The sequence below is a fragment of the Copidosoma floridanum genome, unplaced genomic scaffold (assembly GCF_036245765.1).
Source record: "Copidosoma floridanum isolate Cflo_tuat_1 unplaced genomic scaffold, Cflo_Japanese_pri ptg000005l, whole genome shotgun sequence".
Taxonomy (NCBI): domain Eukaryota; kingdom Metazoa; phylum Arthropoda; class Insecta; order Hymenoptera; family Encyrtidae; genus Copidosoma; species Copidosoma floridanum.
The window spans coordinates 55,386-76,690 of record NW_028321882.1 but is presented as its reverse complement, the minus strand read 5'-3'; the positions used below and the strand labels follow the sequence as shown (position 1 = coordinate 76,690).

General features: G+C 31.0%; 1 protein-coding gene across 1 annotated transcript in view; it reads right to left on the bottom strand.

Moving 5' to 3' along the window:
* LOC106646036 (uncharacterized) overlaps positions 1–21,305 on the bottom strand; it is a 321,141-nt gene that overhangs the window by 273,155 nt on the left and 26,681 nt on the right. The gene's annotated exons all lie outside the window — the stretch shown is intronic.

The window sequence follows — 21,305 nt, the reverse complement described above, 5'->3', positions numbered from 1 at the left end:
AGCTTCATCATTAAAAAAAAAAAAATTGTTGAATTGGGTACTACCAATCAAAAGTTATAGTATATTATTTCTGGCTAAAATCTGGAAAACCTCTTTTTAGTTATTTTTATCGCTCTTTTTTAAAGAGCTTTATAGTTTGAATAGGGGCACTGAATGGGAAGAAATAATTTTTAATTGATACGATTTAATTCTAGCTTTTGTTTTCTTTGGGCAAGAATACTTTAACTGTACAAGCAGCTTAGCTACTCGCATCAAATAGGGGACGTATTTTTTTCGAAAATTTACTAAAGTTGACTTTTACACAATACCGTACACATTTTGACCTAAAAACTGTGTAAAATTACTTTTGACATTGGTTGTGGATGGTATTTGAGGTAGAACTATTATGAAAAATAATTTCTACAACTAACTTTTTTCGAACGATTTTTTACAGAATTTTGAACCACGCACGGCACAACCACCCATATATGTATAGCATTCTGATCTTTTGTATTACGATTTGTAAGAATACGTTACTTCAATATGTGATGCGAAAATTACACTACCAAAATTAGAATTTGACTATTTGCCAAATATTTTATAACATACATTATCTGTTAACCATTTTCTTGGTGTAACAAAGAACTTAACATCTTCATTTCCTATTTTTTATAGTAGTTTAAAAGAATTTGGCATCATTTCAACGAAGATTATTACCTAACTTCTGTACTTCTAATTGTGGCCACAGAAGTAAAAGTATTATTAATTGTAATATTATTCTACATTCAATGCTTTTTTTAATGACAAGACGAATTAATCGAAAATCACCCCCGAAAAATTTGTTAGTTTATAAAAAATTATTATCATTAGAGTCCCGTTGACTATTATCCACTGTTTAGAATGTTTTGCTTGGGATCTTAAAAAATTTATCTTATATAGAGTTTATATATGTGTGTGTATATATACCGGGTAGTCAGTATAGATGTGAGACCCCACTCGACAAAAATCGGTAAAGCATTTCAAGGCGTATAAGCGATTTTAATAGGACTTCTTTTTAAAAACAGTGCGACAATCATTAATGATCCAATATGGTGCACGAATATAGCAATCAAAAGCTAGTGGGGGTATTCTAAAAATCAGTGTTTTCTTGTTCTTTAGCTCAAGAAAGCTTTTAAAAGACAGGTTAAAAAATCAGACATTTTTTTAAAATTATCACTGCACGTAACGATGTTACAAATTATAGTTACAAACATGTTTAACAACACTAATGTAAAAAAAACTCATTGATAAGTCAGATAAATGTAATATCAGCCACCAAGATAACCTTAAAGATATGATGACCAACATCCCTTGCGAGTTAACAACCCTTAACTTGTATAAGTGACAAAGAAAGCTGTTTTACGTTGTAAGAAGGCTTCCAACAGAATTTAGGAAAAGAGAAAAAAGTTTTTTTTTAACTTTCATATTACTGAGTGACACGAAGGTCTAGGTTTAAGCTTGGAACCCGATGTAGTATAGTATCTTTGTTATAGTTTGACATAGTATCTTTGTTATAGTTTTGGAGTTTAATGAACAAGCTATTTCTTATTACTTTTTGCAGATAGACGACAATACATTCAAAGACGTTTCCAAGTACAGTTCACAAATACTTTAATCATTTATAAACTAAGTTAGTTTGATTATTAATTACTCTAATGAGCAAATTATTCATTAAATAAAGTAATTTTTAATTTAGAATTTTCTTTTAAACTGACATATAAGTATATTTAAGTAGACAATTTTTCTTAGATATAAGTAAATATTAACTTTTGCATCATAAATTTGTTACTGTTACATGAAATAAATAACTATTTTTCGAAATTTTTCATTTGCGCTTAGGATTATCCAAAATTTTTCAAGCACTTTTTTTGTATGCTTTAAGTACATTAATTGTTACCTCTTAAATTGAATTCTTTTACAAGTTTTTTATTCAGAACTTGTGTGACTTTTGAACTTGAGAACGTTCATCACAGTTAACAGAGAAACAGTTGAGAGAAGTGAACGAAGCGCAAATATATTCAGCAATGCTGTAAATCATTTTTCTCTTCCAGATGTAATTCCATACACAATTTTACGCATACTTGATTCTTTCTTTCTTCTGCTATTAAAAAAAAAAATAAATTGTATATCCATTTAAAAATTTATGAGGTTTGTCCTACAGTTTTCATTCATACGAAAAAAATTAGGATATTTCTACATGTCAGAAAAGTAAGATTTTACGTGATTCTTTCATGAGATTACATGTTTGATTGCGATATTCAAATATTGAATATATAAAAAAAGGGCACCATGAAATGACCTGCAGTTTTTTTGGGGATACTTTTAAGGCTATTTTAAGTACACGTTTGATTTTAAACAAATATTTGTCAAAAAACTATATGTCTCATGAACGTCTTAAAGGGTTATTTACTGGCGGGTAATTCTAACCTATTAAAGACCGCGATATAACAGGATGATTTTTGCTAACTTTTTAGTTAAAATACCATTCGAGTTTTAAATTTGAACTAAAAGTAAGAGTGTGAAAAAATGTGACAGATGTTATTACGACGTTACAGATATAGTCAGTGCGGGAAATATTAAGTAATTTCAAATTCATCGAGAGATTTGATTAAACCGCACAGTCTTGTACTAGCCAGCCTTTTTATACCGTATTTACTGTATTCTGCCATAATATTTTGTAGTTGTTATCGCTTGATAATTTAATATTTGAATAGTTATTGAAAACACACCTAATTAACGTTACTTATTCCAACGATAATTGCTCCATCTTTGTACTTAATATCATTTTATAAATGGTCTGCTACATAATTGCACAAAAGTAAAACTTCATACTTGATACCTAAGTACCCACTGACTACTGGTTCATTTAAATTACATTTAGAAATAAAGAAGGCCTAATTTCGTCGATCATGTTCTCTGTATATAATTTTTATTTATTTACAAAAACCTAATTTTTGTAAACGTTTCTGGGGCGATAGTAATAAAGTCAAATAAAATATGCATTGATACTATATTTCTAAAATTCTTACGGTGTCACCAGACTTAATAATTGTTTGTTTCTCACTTTTACGTTTATCTTTCAGTTTGGCATGTCTTTCACGTTACTTAACGGTTAATTTTTAACATGGCTACTAGAGTTTGGGCTTAATAGTTGTGTTTGATTACTCAGTTAAACATGTTGACCTTTTTTTATAACGACTGAGCAAGAATAGTAATATTCGTTACCTCTTAAACAATCAAAAAGATGCTCTACAGTATAAAAAAATCTTACTGGTCTCTTACTTGCTTCTGGTAGCCATATTGATCTGCCATATTGAATTATTTACGATTGCCAAATGAAAGTCTTAAGCTGAATTATAAACCCTCGTACGCCTTGAAATGTCTTACCAATTTTCGTCGAGGTAGGAAGTCTAACTTCTATACAGAACGCCTCATATATATGAGAAAGTCTTCGAACCCTGTTGTCATTGCATGACAATCTCCCACTACTTCATAAAAATTTGATTTACAAATTAACTCCTTAATAATGATTAAATGTATTAAATAACGTAATTTTTAAATTGTTACATCTTCGTTAAATCATACAAATTGCATATTTTTACGGAAAAAAACAAAATAAATTCAACTGTCACATTTGAAATTTACAAGTGAGGCAAAATTTTTACAGTTAATTATATTAAATATTAGGTTAATTTTATTTAAAAAAATACATTATGAATGGAAACCTTATACTTTAAAGAAAAAAAGAAATTTTATTTATTAACAACGGTTTTTTTTAATTGATTTAAAATTAAGTACGACAAAATTATTATTTAAACATAAGAGAACGCATTTTTATGTAATTTTTGAAAACTTAAAAAAATTCTACCACTTTGGGTTTCAATAAAATAATTTCTTGGTTTGATAATATTCCTGGAAATGCTCGTGCCGCAATGCTTTCTTTTAAATTTAAATAGTTTTTTATTCATTTTTATTGGATAAGATTATAAGAATTGTTTGACAGAAGAATTTGATATAAATAACTGAAGTCGTCAGCTTTTTCATATAAATAAAATTTATGAATTACAAGATAAACTCTATCAATTGTTTAATGTTTCAAAACACAAAATACATGCTACATAGAAACATGGAAAAACTATGAAAATTAGTTTCTATGTATAAATTTTTTATGTAGTTTTATTATAAATAAATTTTAATTATAGATGGTTTTAAAAGAAATTTTACCCAACTTGGACTACCATGGCATTTTTCTAACTCTTAGAGGGTATGATCAGAATAGAATTTTATTCAGACTTAACAAATAGTATAACCGTTTTAAAAGCATCATAATAGAAAAAAAAAAATAACGAGGATTAGATTTTATTGTATAGATGCGGCTTGTATAATGTTAAAGAAAAGCTTGGAATACATAAAACGAAAGAATCTATTTGTTAATAAATTTACGTAAGAAACAACTAAGTAGTTTTTTTAAACAACAGATTTTTTTTTAATACTTCTGCTTTTAAAAAAAAGTGATTGAAGCATACTCATGCAAGAATCTTTTTTAAATCTACTTTGTTCGTTGTATTTTTGTATTTTATAATTAAAATTTAATACTTTCTTTAAAAACAGGATTATTTGAAAAAAGAATTGTTTATTATAAGGATATATTCATAAGCTATCATTTTTGAAATGAGTAACGGCTATAAAGTTAATAATTCAATTACTAAAGTAAACACACCTCTAAAAAAATATCATTACGTATACTTTACCAGAAGATTCTTACTAATTGAGATTTTTATTTTAACAAAAACATTTTTTTAGTCTTTGACTGTTCTAATCTTTTTTTTTATTTATTAAAAATAAAGAGCAGAGAAAAAATTAGAGTGTATGTTTGATACCATTAATGAGTATTTATCCCAAAATGCGTCTTCGAAGCCATTTATTTTATACAGAAAACATTTTCTTTCGTCTAAGCATTTTCGATGACAACTAACAAATTAAAACATGTTTTGAGATAAAGGGCCTTTGTTCATCAAAGTAACTCTTGTACTTCAATTAAAAGAAAAAGAAAATTTTTGTCTTAATGTGCCGAATAGGGATACTGGTGACATTCACTGTATAAAGATTCCACGAGCTCTATTATTATTTTTGAACTGAGTACAAATTTATCATCTAAGGTTGTTATTGATGTTCATTAAATGACGATGATAGTAACAGCCACCAAGATGATGGTAGTAATAATAATAATTATTATAAATGAGATGATGATAGTTACTTTAATGATAATAATATTGCTCGTGGAAGGGCTCTTTCCGTCGTCAGCTAAGCTCAGATCACGTCGAAAGCAGATCCTGGGACAAGGATAAATGAGCTATTTGTAAGTTCTGATTAAAGGCAACATTTATTTACAATCAATTGGTTCGTACATTTACTAACTGAGTGAAGCGTTCAGCTCAGCAGCGGCGCTTGCTTAGATTGACTGTGCTACGCAGAGCATGGCATGTATAAATGCTTTTATGTGAATATTTGAGAATCTTGAGTTTGCAGATAACAACTTTTGATTAGATTAAAAGGTATAAATTTTCTTTGAAGTATAAATGTATAAATGTAGCACCGTCTCTAGAGTATTGTTTTAATCCAAGTAACGTGATGTATGAAAGATAAGATCATAAATTCGAATAAGTAATAGCCGCTTAAGAAGTCTAGCAATGTTGTATAGAAAATAGAAAATAACATATCCTACGGCACATTTAAGCATAAGTTCCCTTTAAACTGAATATACTGCCCACCTATTATGATCGGGTGAGGCGAAATAAGAATACATAGTATATGAGTCACAATAATACACTTGCTTACACTTTTACACTACTTACAATTATTCTTGCGATGACAGCACTACTGTTTAAATATGCAATAGACCAGATAGCGTCCAGCCAAAAATGGTCCATGGCACCATAGGCGTCCCTGGCAGACCAATACGTAGGCCTTCTTGTAATATTCTTGTAAGATAAGCTGACAAATTCACCTGCCTTGGCAAATCCTAGACGTGGGTCAACTGTTTGTACTCACAGCCAAAGAACTCTTGACAAACTCAAGACTCTTAAGCTTGATCGTCACTCACACGCATAGCACTGCCTCTGGTTATACAAGAATTCTCGCGCCTTTAATTCCAAAACTGCTTCGACTTTTTTGTTCCAAAGAATCATTCTCTGCTACCAAAATGTTCGTAAAAGGGCTGTTTCCGTCACAAGCTAAGCCCTTGCAATAATAACGCTGATGAAAATTACGTTTATATTGACAAGGATAGTGAAGATATTAGTATTGTCAATAGAGATGATAATGAAAATGACAAAAATTATAAAAATGTATTCGACCGTTAAGCTCATAATACTTATAATTATAATAATAATTATGATGGCAATGATGGTATTTATAATTATAAGAAAATTTTGGAATTTTTAAATAATTCAAGAAAGATTAAAATAAGAACTGTAACGGTGTTATAATAATAATAACAATGATGAATGTATGATGATAATAATAATAATCATAATTATAATAATAATGATGATGACAATAATGGTATTTATAATCATAACAAGTATATAGGAATCTTCAAATATTTCAAGAAAGATTAAAATAAGAACTGTAACGGTGTTATGATAATAATAACAATGATGAATGTATGATGATAATAATAATAATTATAATTATTATAATAATGATGATGATAATGATGGTATTTATAATCATAACAAGTATATAGGAATTTTCAAATATTTCAAGAAAGATTAAAATAAGAACTGTAACGATGTTATGATAATAATAATAATGATGAATGTATGATGATGACAATGATGGTATTTATAATTATAACAAGTACATGGGAATTCTTAAATATTTTAAGAAAGATTAAAATAAGAACTGTAACGGTGTTGTGATAATAATGATAATGATGATGAAGGTAACAAATACGATAATAATGTTGATGTTGTCACTGATGGTTACGATGATAATTATAAAAAGTACAATGTTATCACTTATGATAATGATAGTGATTTTAATAATATTGATAAGAAAGTTAATGATTCTCAGCATTAGGCCGTTGGCCTACAAGCCATATCTTGAGGGTGAAGGATAGAGGTGAGCTTTTTTTGGATGTATGATTCTAAAGTACTATGATGACTGTAGCTTGAGCCAATTTCAGCTATAATACCAAAACTGATCTGCAGTATACCAGCTACATGAAGTCAGAGATAACTGTTGAGCAGGAAATAAGACCATTCAATTATAGAACTTATATAACGTTCGTTAAAAACGAGGCGAAAGTAACAATGATGACGTATACAAAAACAGTAACGCCAAAAAAAAAGTATAAAAGTGGCTTTGAATTGACTGTACAAAGGATAGTCATAACGAGACAAGTAAAAAAACAGAATATCTCTTAAAGCAAGTTGATGATAATCTGACAAAAAAACAAACAGATTGAAAAGAAGAGAGAGAATCACAAGCTGTTTTTAGTCAAGATTCAAAAAAAGTTTGCTGTCAGGCAAACGGAACAGAAGCTTAGAAGTTTCGAAAAAGACCCAAAATCCTTTTACTAAAAAGAAAAACAAATCACTAGAGAGAACCAGGAGCATATCTTTAAGATAACAATCAATTGTTGTAGTACTAGCAAACGCAATCATAGCAGGAAAAAAAAGCAGAATATTCTGGTGAAAATTGCGATACGGCAGAGCTTTGCTAAGGTCCTTGGAGGAATAAGGGCAGATTTTAAGCTAAAAGAGGCTGAGATTACAGTCAAGAAGGTCACTATTACAGAAAAAGAAGACTTTTTCTATAAAGTAAAAGAAGCAATAAACAATGAGGCCCTTCTTAGCAGTAAAGCTAACACCGTGACAAGGCAAGGATCAGTTTAACAAGATGAGAAAAGGAAAATACTCAGAATCAGGAATCTGGATCCGATTACCAAGAAGGATGACGTTACACTTGCGTTAGGTAGGATTCCTGGTAGCTCACTGCAGACAAGAACAGTAACGCCACTAAAAGCAAATAACAAAGAGCAGCAAGTAGCTTCTGTAAGCAGTGGGGCGACTGATGCCAGAACTATAGAAAAAAAATGAAAAAAAAAAAAATTGAAACAAAATAAAAAAAGACATGAAAAAATATAATAGAACGAAAGAAAAATCAAAATGAAAAAAAATAAAAATAAAAAAGATTTAATACAGAAATAACGTAAGAAATAAAGTAAAGAAAATTTTAAAAAAACTAAAAAAATTAAAATAAACAAAGCAGGGGGTATAAATGGGTCATGGAACCCTCAGTAAGAATGTAGTTCTAATTCTTATAGAGTTTCGTTCTTCCTATGGATCTCGCGACCCCCTTGTTATTTGAGAAATTGTGTTTCTTTATACTTATCTTATGTTTAAAGAACTTCGTTTTTACTGTGGATTTATACACCCTATTTTGTTCCTTTAAATTTTTTCCATTTTTTAAAATTTCTTTTGTTTCATTTCTTTTTTTAATCATTTATTTATTTATTTATTTTTTTTTTTTTTTTTTCAATTTTATCCTTTTTTTTATGTCATTTTTTTATTTTTTTTCTTTTTTTCATTTCATTTTTTTTTTTTTCATTCTATTGTATTTTTTCATTTCTTTTTTCAATTTTTTTTTCTTTTCTTTCATTTTATTTCGTTCTTTTTTTTTTCTTTTTTTTTCCTTACACCAAATATTTAGTTAACAGTTTTACAACCATCTCTGATAAGCTGTGACTACTTTTTTCATTTTTCTGTCAAACTAGTTTATATGCAAAAGAAGACTTGTCATACTTTTTTACGAGGATGCGTTGAATAATTAAAAAAAAAAAAATAAGGAAATGATATGTTGAAAGCTCCCAATGTTTTGTGTGATAGATTACTATTACATAAACTTATATAATTTTGAAATTAATTAACATTTTTTTTTTTTTAATAATAAGACAGAAAGGGTCAAGTATTCGTAAATGCGCATATATATAGGTATATCCATACGAAAAAGATAATTTTCAGCGTTGCTACATATTTGCGCTCCTCCTACCTCTCTTAACTTTCCTCCTGCTAACTGTGATAAGCGTTTTTAACTCAAAAAAATCACCTTAGTCTTGAATACAAGAATTATGAAGGAATAAAACGCAACAAAAATTAATTACTGTGTTCATAGAACCTTGTATGAATAAACCATTGATGAAAAAACGATGAAATAATACAATACTGCTGGAAAAAAGTTGGAAAACTTTGAAAAAAGTGAAAAAATTGTAAAAATAATTATTTATTGATTTATTTGAGAATTAACAAATTAATAAAAATTTAATAAATATTTATTTATGTATGGAAAAGCTGCTGCTAAAAAAAATATTGTATTTAAGTTTGGAAGATAATTATATAAATTATAAAAAAAATAGTTACTCGAAGAAATAATTTAATAATTATTATAACATATTATCAAACCAAATCAATTGACAATCTGTAAATGAATATTTGAATACTTAGAAAGTGTTTTTTTTTTTAGGAGTGTCGTAGAAAAAAATTTTAAGTTGAATAAAAATTATTGGGAGGGGAAGTGTGTAGGGGACTGATGGTAAGAGTTATGAAGTAAGGGGGGAGATAAAATAAATTAGGAGGAAGAGACTTCCGATAAGCCAGGTCCATTTTAAGGAAATCTGTCATTTTTTAAATTTCAGCCCCCCAAGCACGTGACATAAAAAACTTCGTTTCAAAAATAATAAAGTTGTTCATAGATTTCACAAGCTACCAAATACAAAGAAGAATTAAAGTTTTCAGATGCTATTGGTGTTTAAGATATGGTCCTTAAAACTAAGATTAGGAACTATAAGGAGAACTAGTCGTAGCTATGCTTTAAATGTGGCAGCTGCTATCAGTGCTAAAAAGACTGTAAAAAGAATGTCTCATATTTCGCTTGTGGAACAGAGATGCTAAACACTAAGCAGGTACTGATAGCTTCTCAGGATTAAAAAAAAACGCTAAAAAAGGCCAAGAGAAAGGTGCATACTAATCGCAAGTAAAGTTTAAGAGGACAAGAGAAAAAAAGGCAATGCAAAAATAGGCTTAGCTAACTTACTAAAATTATTAGCAAGAAAAAGCCATGGAAATCAATTTTCTCTCAAAACAGCAGACACCTACCATACAGAATACAAAAAAACTGACATTATAACAGTGACAACAACCAGATAAAGAGCCAAATCAACACTCTCTGACCCTACTTAAACTTTCAATGCAAGAGCGTTACTGAGCTGCGTGTCCCAGCCAATACGTCTTGATAGTTTACTAGGTATTCAGACTGTATCGCTATAAATTTTAAAGTAAAATACAAAAGCTTCTGGCAGACTTCAAATCCCACTTAATACGGGGGTTCTCGCACCATTCTATTGTGCATCAAGGCATTCTGTAAAATCTTGGATGAAACAAATTAAAATAAAAAAAATTTAAAAAAACTAATGATAACACAAAAAACATGTTATTTTCATAACAATCATAATACTTATAAAAACAATAATACTAAAAATAACTATTACGTAAAACACTACTAATAACAATGATAATTAAAATTATTATGATCATTTTCATAAAAATCATGAAAACATTGTTATTATAAGTATTATTTTTATTTTTATTTCTATTATTATCATTGCATACATTATTATTATTATAACTCAAATGAGCTTTGTTATTAAAATTATCATCATTATCATTATTATTATTATTATTATTATTATTATTATTATTATTATTATTATAAATATTATCATTATTATTATTATCATTTTTTTTTTTTTTTTTTCTTTAGCTGAGGTTGTCCAGAATGCCTTGATGCACGATATGAGGGTGACAAACCCCTTTCCTGTGTAAAAATCGAAGTTTGCCTATAAATGTTGAATTTCGCTACGATGTTCTTGACAATATTCACTAAATAACACTAATTTTGAAAGACCTATCTCCTGGAACATATACCTTGTGATCCGCTTTCTATTTACTTTGTACTAATACTTTGAGCAGGGGCCATGAAGTGTTGACTATTAACGTGGCCTTTCATCACAGTGTCGTCACCATCTATTGCCTTTTTTTTATTCTGTCTGATCGGCTACTGTTTTGCGAAAACATCGATTCCCGTTGCTTCCCCTAGCTCATGACTGGTAAGTCCTCGCAGCTCAGGTTTGCAATGGTCATCTAGCTTTTATCCTTTTAAACTCTATTTGCATTTTGTAGGCATCCTACTTTTGAAATCTTTTAGTGCCTCTCTAAATACTGGGCAGCTACTCCTAGATGATTATGATGATGATGATGATGATGATGATGATGATGATGATGATGATGATGATGATGATGATGATGATGATGGTAATGATTAGAATAATGCTAATAATAATGATCATTATAAGGATATTAATGTAGAGGAAATGGATGTTAATGATGATGACTATTAGGCTTATAACGACAACTATAAGGATAATAATTATAGTGATAAAAAAAAATAATAATAATGATGATACTAATGATAATAATAATAACTATAGTAATGATTTGGATAATTCCCGGGCTGTGGCAGTCAGCCTGTGGTGTGCGTGCTCTCCGGGTGGTGGATGGAGGCAAGCTTCCCGCGGGGGTATGGCTTCGAGGCGCTGCAGCAGTCATAGCTTGTACGTGGAAGCAGCAAAAGGAAAACTATACACGGAAGTACTGGGAGCATTTTATAACGCTGTCGATCTGAGAGACTGCAGTGCAAAAGTTACCGGAATACGCAGCACAAAAGCTGGTTGTATTCTGGTGGAGCTAGCCAAAAGCACCAAAGACAAGGAAAAGTTGACGTAGGCCATCTCACTGGCTATAGGAACCGTAGGAAAGGTACAATCAAGGAAACCTAGAGTTACCTTGGAGGTACTGGACTTAGAGGCAGTTGCCGATAAAGAGGAAGTTATAGCAGCTATCTAAAAGGCTGCTAAAACTGAAGGCGATCCAGGCGAAATTAAAATGGCTATGGTACCGCCAAATCGATAGCAGGAGAGAATGGTGCTGGCCATAATGGACGAGGCTGGCGCTTCGTTCCTTTTAAGGCAAGGGACGATAGCAGTAGGATGGATCAGATGCCGACTACGGCGCAGGATCATTGTCCAGCAATGCTAGGTGCCTAGGATATGGGAACACCAGGTACGACTGTAGAGGCCCAGACCGATCGGGCCTCTGCTGGAGATGCGGAAAGGACAAACACAGAGTTAAGGACTGCAAGGCCAAACCATAATGTTTCCTGTGCAGTGAATTCGTGCATGGAGGAGAGAGCACCAATTATATACCTGGATCTAGAGCGTGTAGGGCTTTTAGACAGGTCCTGGACAGAAGAACAAGAAATCTGACATAATGCCCAAAGTTCTCGAGGGAAACATGAACGGGGTAATTAACGCAGATGCCCTTCTGCCACAAATATAAGGTGAAAGAAGGGTACACGTAACGCTCATAAGCGAGCAGTACAGGAACTATTAGCCACCTAAGTAGTTCAGAAACGCAACAAATGAGTTGGCCATTTCAGTTTCTAGACCAGACAAAATTCACCAAGACGCGAGCAGATCCGAAGGGCATTTGTCTGGTTAAGAAGTGAAGGCATTACGTATGCCAGCTGCTACTTTTCACTAAACATTTGTATCGAGGAATATAGGAGAAGAATAAATTACCTCGAAGATACCATCAGGTATGGCATAGTAGGCGACCTTATAGTTGCTGGAAACTTCAATGCAAGAGCAGTAGAATGGAGAATGCCTACAACAAATTCTAAGGTCCAAGCAGTCCCAGATATGGCGGTTTATCTTAAGGGATCTTTACTTGGACCCAATCATTCCGTGGCAGGGCTTCAGGGGTAAGGCTGCCAAGGCGTGGCCGCGGGGTGGTCGATGTGTGGGATGGGGGCCTGCATTGGTGCTTAAGCGCGTGTAGAATCCCTTAAATTGCTTTACTCTATCACTTTTCTGCCAATGAGTGACTGCGGCGTGGTGGCCCGTGCTCTTGGGTGCTTTGCTTTCGCTGCCCTAATTTTTTTTTTTTTTTCTTTTTTTTTTTTTCTTTCGATGGCTGGGCTTCCAGGGTATGGCTGTGGGGTCATTGGTGTGCGATATGGGGACTTGCGTGGGTGCTCGAATGAGGGCAGGCTCCTGAGGGCTGCTTCGCTATATCATCTTCCTGCTGATAAGCGGCTGTACCTCGATAGAAGTTTTAACCCCACGGACTCTGCGATGGGTGCGCTGCTTGCACCTCTATTGGGGGTGGCTGGGTCTTGGCTGATGCTGAGGAGCGTCTGCTCATTATTTTGCTCCTTCTCTCCAACTTAACAGAGAAGAAAAGCTCGGATGTATGACTGGAACTAGAAAATACCCTAGATGACGCAATAGTCACAAGACGCAATGGTAACGAAATAGTGAAGGAATCCCAAATTAGGGGCTAAGCATCCGTGGCCCTCAGGTGACGTGTAAATGTGAGATCAGATTTCGAGCCAGATGTCCCAGAAGAAAGGTTTTGCCACTATAGTGGGTATGGTTATTACGAGTTTCACACAGGAAAGGGTTCGGACACCCTTCTATGGTGCATAAAGGCATTCTGGATGACTTCGAGAAAAGGTAGAAATGATTTGGATGACAAAAAAAATAATAATAATAGTTATAAGAATAATAATAACTATTTTTATGATAATAATAATGATATTGATAATTATAAATGAGATGGAAATAATGATTAAAATAATAATAATAGATATAATTACAATAACAATATCGCAAGGTAAAGAAATAACAACAACTTTCATAACAACTACGGAAGTATTATTAACATCAATCGTGCTATTAATAATAATAGTAATAATAACGACAATAATGAGAATAGAAATGTTGTTCATAATAATTCAAATCAAAAAAATAATTATATTTGTGAAGAAAAAGATTTTTTTTTATTATGCTGATCACATCATAAATATTTATGATAACCATAGCCGTAATGATAACCTAAAAATAATAATAATCATGACGCTAAGGATAATGATAATAATATAAATAATAATAATGATGATAATAGCATAAGTAATAGACTGAAAGGGTCTCCTGTGTATGAGAAAGTAGTGTGGGTGGTAAGGACAGAGGTTCACATACAGTACCATAACAAAAAGGAATAAATACGATTGGAATATGATTTATAATAAAAATAACAAAAATAATAGCAACAATGTGTGTTAATTCATCATTCGAATAAATCGCAAACAAATATCAAAACGTAACAGCCAGTTAGCAAAATTGCCGCGCTGGAGAAAAACAAGTGGCATATGGCCGGTAACGCATAATATAGTGCTGTGAAAAAATGTACCTACACGCAAAAAAAGGGAGAATACGCAGAAATGCAAATGTTATAGTAAATACGGCGTGAGACTAGTTTCGAGTAAGTCACATTGCCAAACGCAAAAGAAAATGATTATAGTCGTCGGAGGTGAGTTCCTAGAATTTAAGTATAAACTGTTCGCGTATGACAACGACTGTAAGGTAAACTTGATATTTTTATGATCCGGCGTATACTAAACCAATACGTACAAGGTCAGCGCCGCTGCTTATTGAATCAACCAAAAGAAAATAATGAATAAGCTCGTGACGACGTCTGTGCGACACAAAAACAAAAAGAAAATAAAATCCAACACACGCCGCGTTTACGTTTTTATTCCTAAAAATTAGATCCTTATAGAATATCCTTATATAATAAATAAGGCGCTCTAGCGTGTCGGTGCTTTTCATATATGAGGTATTTCACGTCAAATCGCACAGGCTGCGCGCGAGACCACTTTTCATGCTTTGATTACAGTATCAAATTATTAAGGAAGATAAATCGGAGTAAGCATTTCCGACGTGTTTTAACCTCAGCTTTTCAATAAAATTATTAAAATTACAAAAAAAAGTTAACATTACCACAAAAAAATATAAAACATGTTATATCTTCAAAAAGATGTCTCAAATCTTTTTTTTTACTATCTAAAACGAAAGAGGAGGTTTTTTTACGTTGGTATAGTGATTTTCAGAGTGTTCACTATTATATTATTCGAGAAATCTAACGTCAAAGTCTATGCTCTCGTGCCGCCGCGACGGACGGCCTGGCCAGTGGGGCGCGGTGCGGCGCTGCATGCGTGCTATATATAGCAATTTGTGACCCACCGAATCGAGAAGTCTGCTTCTTTAGCCTTAAATTATTAGTTGATGTTAATACAGTATTATTTTTCACAATAATTATTTAGACATATCAATAATAGTGTTGATATCAGGCGCGGTTCTCCTCCTCTGAGTTCATTTACAGCAGCAAAATTTTATTACTCTATTAATCGTGATAAAGGTTACGGCATCAAATAATTCTGAGATTTGTTTGCTTGAATAATGTATTTTGTGAATTTGCTATTCTTTGTGGAGTTTATTGAATTTTGAAAAAATTTGGTAAGTACAACTGAAGGTTCAGAAGTTGTCTTTTTAATAAAAAGTAACTTATTTAATTTTTAGGTTAGTTTGTTTGTTTACATTATAAACTATTAGAATGGATACAGTTTTCAAGTCACAGTGCATCAATCCTTTAAAGTTAAGCAAACACACAAAACAGTTGGTTAAATTTCTATCAACTAAAAGAGCTGAATATTCACCTATTAGAGTGTTTCTCTAATAATGGTATTTTTGAAGTGAAGTATGATAATTGGTTCCAAACTGATAGATGTACAATTGCTTCGCAGTTAGTCAATACACGTGAATTCGTCGATATATTTGCCGAAAAATTAATGAAATTTAAAACCCACGACTTTTTGGCTAAACAAAAATCCCTTTTTGTACACAATTTAAAGAAAGTTCTTGAAGTCGGTGAATTTATTGTTAGTATGGATTTTGCTGAAAATTATGCTTTCGTAATTCAAAATTCCACGCAATCATTTCATTGGAATAACAATCAGGCAACTGTGTTCACAGTTGTTATTTATTATAAGAGTAATAGTGATCTTTTACACAAAAGTATGGCTATAATTCCTGACAATCTATGCCATGACTCGATTGCAGTCCATAAGTACCAAAAAATTGTTTTAGATTTTCTTAAAAAAAAGATCTTCTTTTTCTTAAAACTTTGAAGTGAAAAAAATTTATTACATAACAGATGGTGCCTCCCAACATTTCAAAAATGAGACCACTTTTCAAAATCTTCTCTTCCACAAAAGAGATTTTAACGTTGAAGCTGAATGGCATTTTCTTCCCACTGCGCACGGAAAGAGTGGGTGTGACGGTATTGGTGCTCATTTAAAAAGGGGCGCGAGAAAAGCTAGCTTACAAACACTTCTCGAAATAGAATTTAAACAGCTGAAGACCTTTACAAATGGGCAAAAGGCCAAAGCAAAGAAACCGAGGTATTCTTCAGTGATAAAGAATCTTACAAGGAAGCTGCTTTGAAATTAAAAGAAAGTGTTGATAAGGCTAAAATGATACCAGGAACTCTTCGATATCACGCATTTATCCCTCTTGATGAAAACACATTTAAGCTGCGTCATACATCTTTAAGTTCAATATTTCAAACATTTCTGAAAATTTCCAATACAAAAATTAAAAAATCTACTTTCAAGAAAACTGCAAAGGTAAAGAAAAATATTTAATTATTTTTATACGATACAATAATATATTGCAGAGTGTACAGTATTAAAGTTTAAATTAAAGTTTAAATAAATACAAATTGTTTATTATTATGTAAACATGTCAATACTTCATTTTATTATAAAACATTTATTAGGAATATTGCGTTGTTTTCAAACGTAAGATATGGTACGAATGCGGCGCTACGTGTGCCGCCGGGCCGTCCGTCACGGTAGCACGAGAGCATAGACTTTGACGTTAGATTTGTCAAATAATATAATAGTGGACACTCTGAAAATCACTATACCAACGTAAAATAACCTCCTCTTTCGTTTTAGATAATAAAAAAAAGATTCGAGACATCCTTTTGAAGATATAACGTGTTTTGTATTTTTTTGAGGTTATGTTGACTTTTTTTTTGTAATTTTAATAATTTCATTGAAAAGCTAAGGTTAAAATACGTCGGAAATGCTTACTCCGATTTATCTTCCTCATTAATTTGATACCATTATTAAAGCATGAAAAGTGGTCTCGCGCGCAGCCTGTGCAATTTGACGTGAAATGCCTCATATTCGTAAGCAAACGAAAAAAAAATCACTTAAGGTCTTAACAAAAAATTAAACGAGGCCGGCACTATCTTCTTGGCCGGTTTAGCGATGCAAGAAACAAAATATTATAACGCAATTACAATGCACAGCGGCCCTTAAAATAAAAAAATCGAGCAGACTAACTAAATTATGGAACGCACACAAAATAATCGTCAGATCGTTATCACATGGGCGTAGAGACACACAACTAATAAGCGCATTAACGGAAAAAAAGGACACGGAGCAGTAATCGCAAGAAAAAGGCAGAGAAGAAACAATTGCAAGCCGGTAACTTAAACGAGAAAGAAAAAAAAGAGAACAACAAACAAGATGTTACACAAAAAACCGAGGAAAGTTCCGTCGTTCGAGCTAAGCAGATCGAAGGACACCACTTGGTTAATTATTATACAACCATGGGCCAAGGATTACCCCCTCGATCGTGTGAGTGCTGGACTCACTGCCTCGCTCTCAGATGAGTAGCTCCTATTCACTCCTATCCGATGCTCAGCTCCCGATTTACTTGATTTCGCTCGGGCGTCTCGTGACTAACTAACTCTCCCCGGCTTAGCCTCAAACCCTTTCCCTTTGCTTCTCCCTTTGCCTCTCTTTTTTTTTTTCGGCGGTGTACCTGCGGCCAACCTGCGCACTTACAAATTGCGCAATTCCCCCTTTCAAAAAGAAAGGAAAAAGAGAGCAAGAGGTACCACGTGACTCAGCTTGCGCGTGTGCTCACCTACACTTTGCAAGACATTACACTGATAATAATAAAAATAAGACTGAAAATGATGATAATTATTTATGGTTAAAATGATTGTGGTAATGATAGTGACGATTATAACAACCATAATAATAATGATGATAATAAACATGATAATGATGATAATAGTTATAATAATGATAACATTAGTAATAATAATAATCATGCTGATAAGGAGTATGATATATATAATAATACTTATGATAATAATAATATAAATCATGATGATGATAATGATGATGATGATGATGATGATGGTGATGATGACGATGATCATGATCATGATGATGATGATTATGATAATGGTGATGATGATAATGATGATAGTGATGAAGATAATAATAATAATGATGATGATAATGATGATGATGATGATGATAATCATGATGATGATGATGATAATAATGATGATGATGATGATAATAAAGATATCGATTTGAATAACAATAATGATAACAGTCAAGATAATAAAGATAATATGAAGATAATAATAGTAGTGATGATGAGAATGTTAATGTTAATAATCAAGTTTATGAAAGTAGTAATGTAATCAAGGATAATCATGATGACAATGATGATAATGACAATTATAATGATAATATAGACGGTAATGTGGACACTAAAAATAATGATAGTGCTAACGATGAAAACGTTAAAAATAATGCTTATAGCGATAACAGTAATAAGGATATATTAAATAATGATGATAATATTGATAATACTTCTGATAATAATAATAGTAACAATGATGATGAGGATCACGATGCTAATGGTTATAACGTTGATGTTGATAATTCTGATAATAATAATAAACATATTGTTGCTAATAATAATAATGATTGCGATAGTAATAGAGATGATAATAATGTCAACACTTATGATGACAACAATAATACCGAGAATTTAGGTAGTAATAATTATGCTGACAATGACTCTAATGATGTAATTATGATAATGACAAGGATGATGATAGTGATAATGGTAAGAATAATTGTGTTAGTGACGATAGTAACAATAGTTTCAATAATTATAACAATTATAACAAAAATGATAATTTTAATGTTGATGATTTGGAGAGCAAAAACAATAATAATGGTGTTAATGATAATATCAATAATATCATTGCTTTTTCTACTGCTACTATCTTCCAAAACATAACCAATATACTTGTTTTAGTTATAATCATAGATATTTAGATGTATTTATTATTATTAAAAATGTTATCAATTTTTTCTTTTATACGTAACCATCACTACTCCTACAGTTATTGCATTATTTTCATAATCATTATAACCATACTAACTTTACTTATTAACTTAAGTATATTACTATTATTTTTATTTTTAGCATCATTATTATTATTATCATTATCATCATTGTATTTATGACTGTCGTACTCATAGTTATCTTTTTTATTATTATCATAACTATTATTATTGCCATTATCATTTATATTTAAACTGTTGTTATTATTATCGTAGTTTTATACTTTTATTATTGTCATTATCTGTTTTTTGATCATCATTATCGTTATTATAATGAAATTTATAATTTTCATCATTATTACCACCATCGTCATGATGATTATTGACATAATCATCATTATCGTCAGGATGAATATAAAACTGTAATTATTTTAATCAAGAAAATTGCTTTTGTGATAATAAACATCGTAACTGTAATTATTTTTATAGTCCTCAGCATTACTATTGATAATATTATTATTATTTTTTATCGTATTATTATGATAATTATCATTATTACTCATATTTATCATCATCATTATTATCATCATCATCATCATCATTATTATCATCGTTATCGCCATCGTCACCATCATCATCATCATCGTTATCATTATCATCATCATTACAACATCATCATTATCATCATCAACATTATCATTATCATCGTCGTTGTCGCCGTTATCGTCATCGTCATCGTTGTCGTTGTCGTCGTCGTCGTCGTCGGTGTCGTCATTGTCATCGTCATTGTCATCGTCATCGTCATCGTCATCATTAACATCATGATCATCATCATCCTTATCATTTTTGTTTTTATCATTATCATAGTTATTATTATCATAATGATCATCTTATTTTTATCACTTTCATCTTTAATTAACGTTTTTATCATTGTCATTATAATTATTTTTATTGTTATTGTTCATAGTTGTATTGTTAGTATTATCTTGTTTATTATTATTATTAGCATTTTTTTCATTATGATTATCATTGTTATTGTTAATTTTGTTAGCATTGTCATCATTCTTATTGTTATCATGAATAAAAGAAATTCAAAGTTACTTGAATTTGAACTTGTAAAAAACATGAGACAAAGTTTTGTTTTAAAGATTACACTTATATAAATTTATTCTAAGTCACAAATGATTTTGATAATACGAAGTTTTATTTTTTGCAAAATTGTTGTTATACGTTAATGAAAGTGAATTTTAGAAACTTGGTTAATTTGTTGCACAGATTCTCATAGTTTTTAGTTTTGTCCAAAAATATTACAAAAATAAGTTTCAAATTTATAGACAGAAAATTATTAGGTTAGTGTATCTTTAAAATATATGAAAAGAAAAAATGTCACTAGGGTTAGCGATCACGTTCTTAGGGGAAGTTCCTGGGTCGACGACTTGAGCAGTGCTCAAGACACCCAAGAGTCCTGAGAACGACCTCATTCCACGTGACTTGGTAAAATAGGTAGTTACCTAGCATTAACCTTCCGTGGTTGTACTTAAAATTCGTTCTAGTCTTACCTAATGTGTTTAAGCAGAGATATTAAGGAGGGAAGATTCAAATTTGAATTGTCGTTTATGTAAAATTTTCTGTTTAATGAATGTGGATAAATTATAAGTAAATTTTAAATCATCGATTATATTATATATTTTCTTTTTGGATTATTAACGTAAAGAATCGCGATTACTCAAATATAATTTATACATGTAGAAATTGAAGATACGATTTTCTTAGAATTATATGATTGAATAAACATAAGATAATCAAAAATAAATTGATTGTACTTATTCAAGTAAACCTTCTCTTCCACGTATGATTGCGAGTTCCTTTTTTACAGTTTAAAATAAAAACTAGAATAATAGCTGTTAAGATATTTATTAAATTGTTTATATGAACTGAGAATATTGTCTGTACCCAAAAAAGGGTAGGAATAAAAAAAAAGATATAAAATTTAGAAAGATATTAAATAAAATAAAAAAGACATTAAATTAATCAACTTAAGGGAATATTTAGGAAACGATGAACATTCAATAAAGTAATAATCAATAAACAATTGC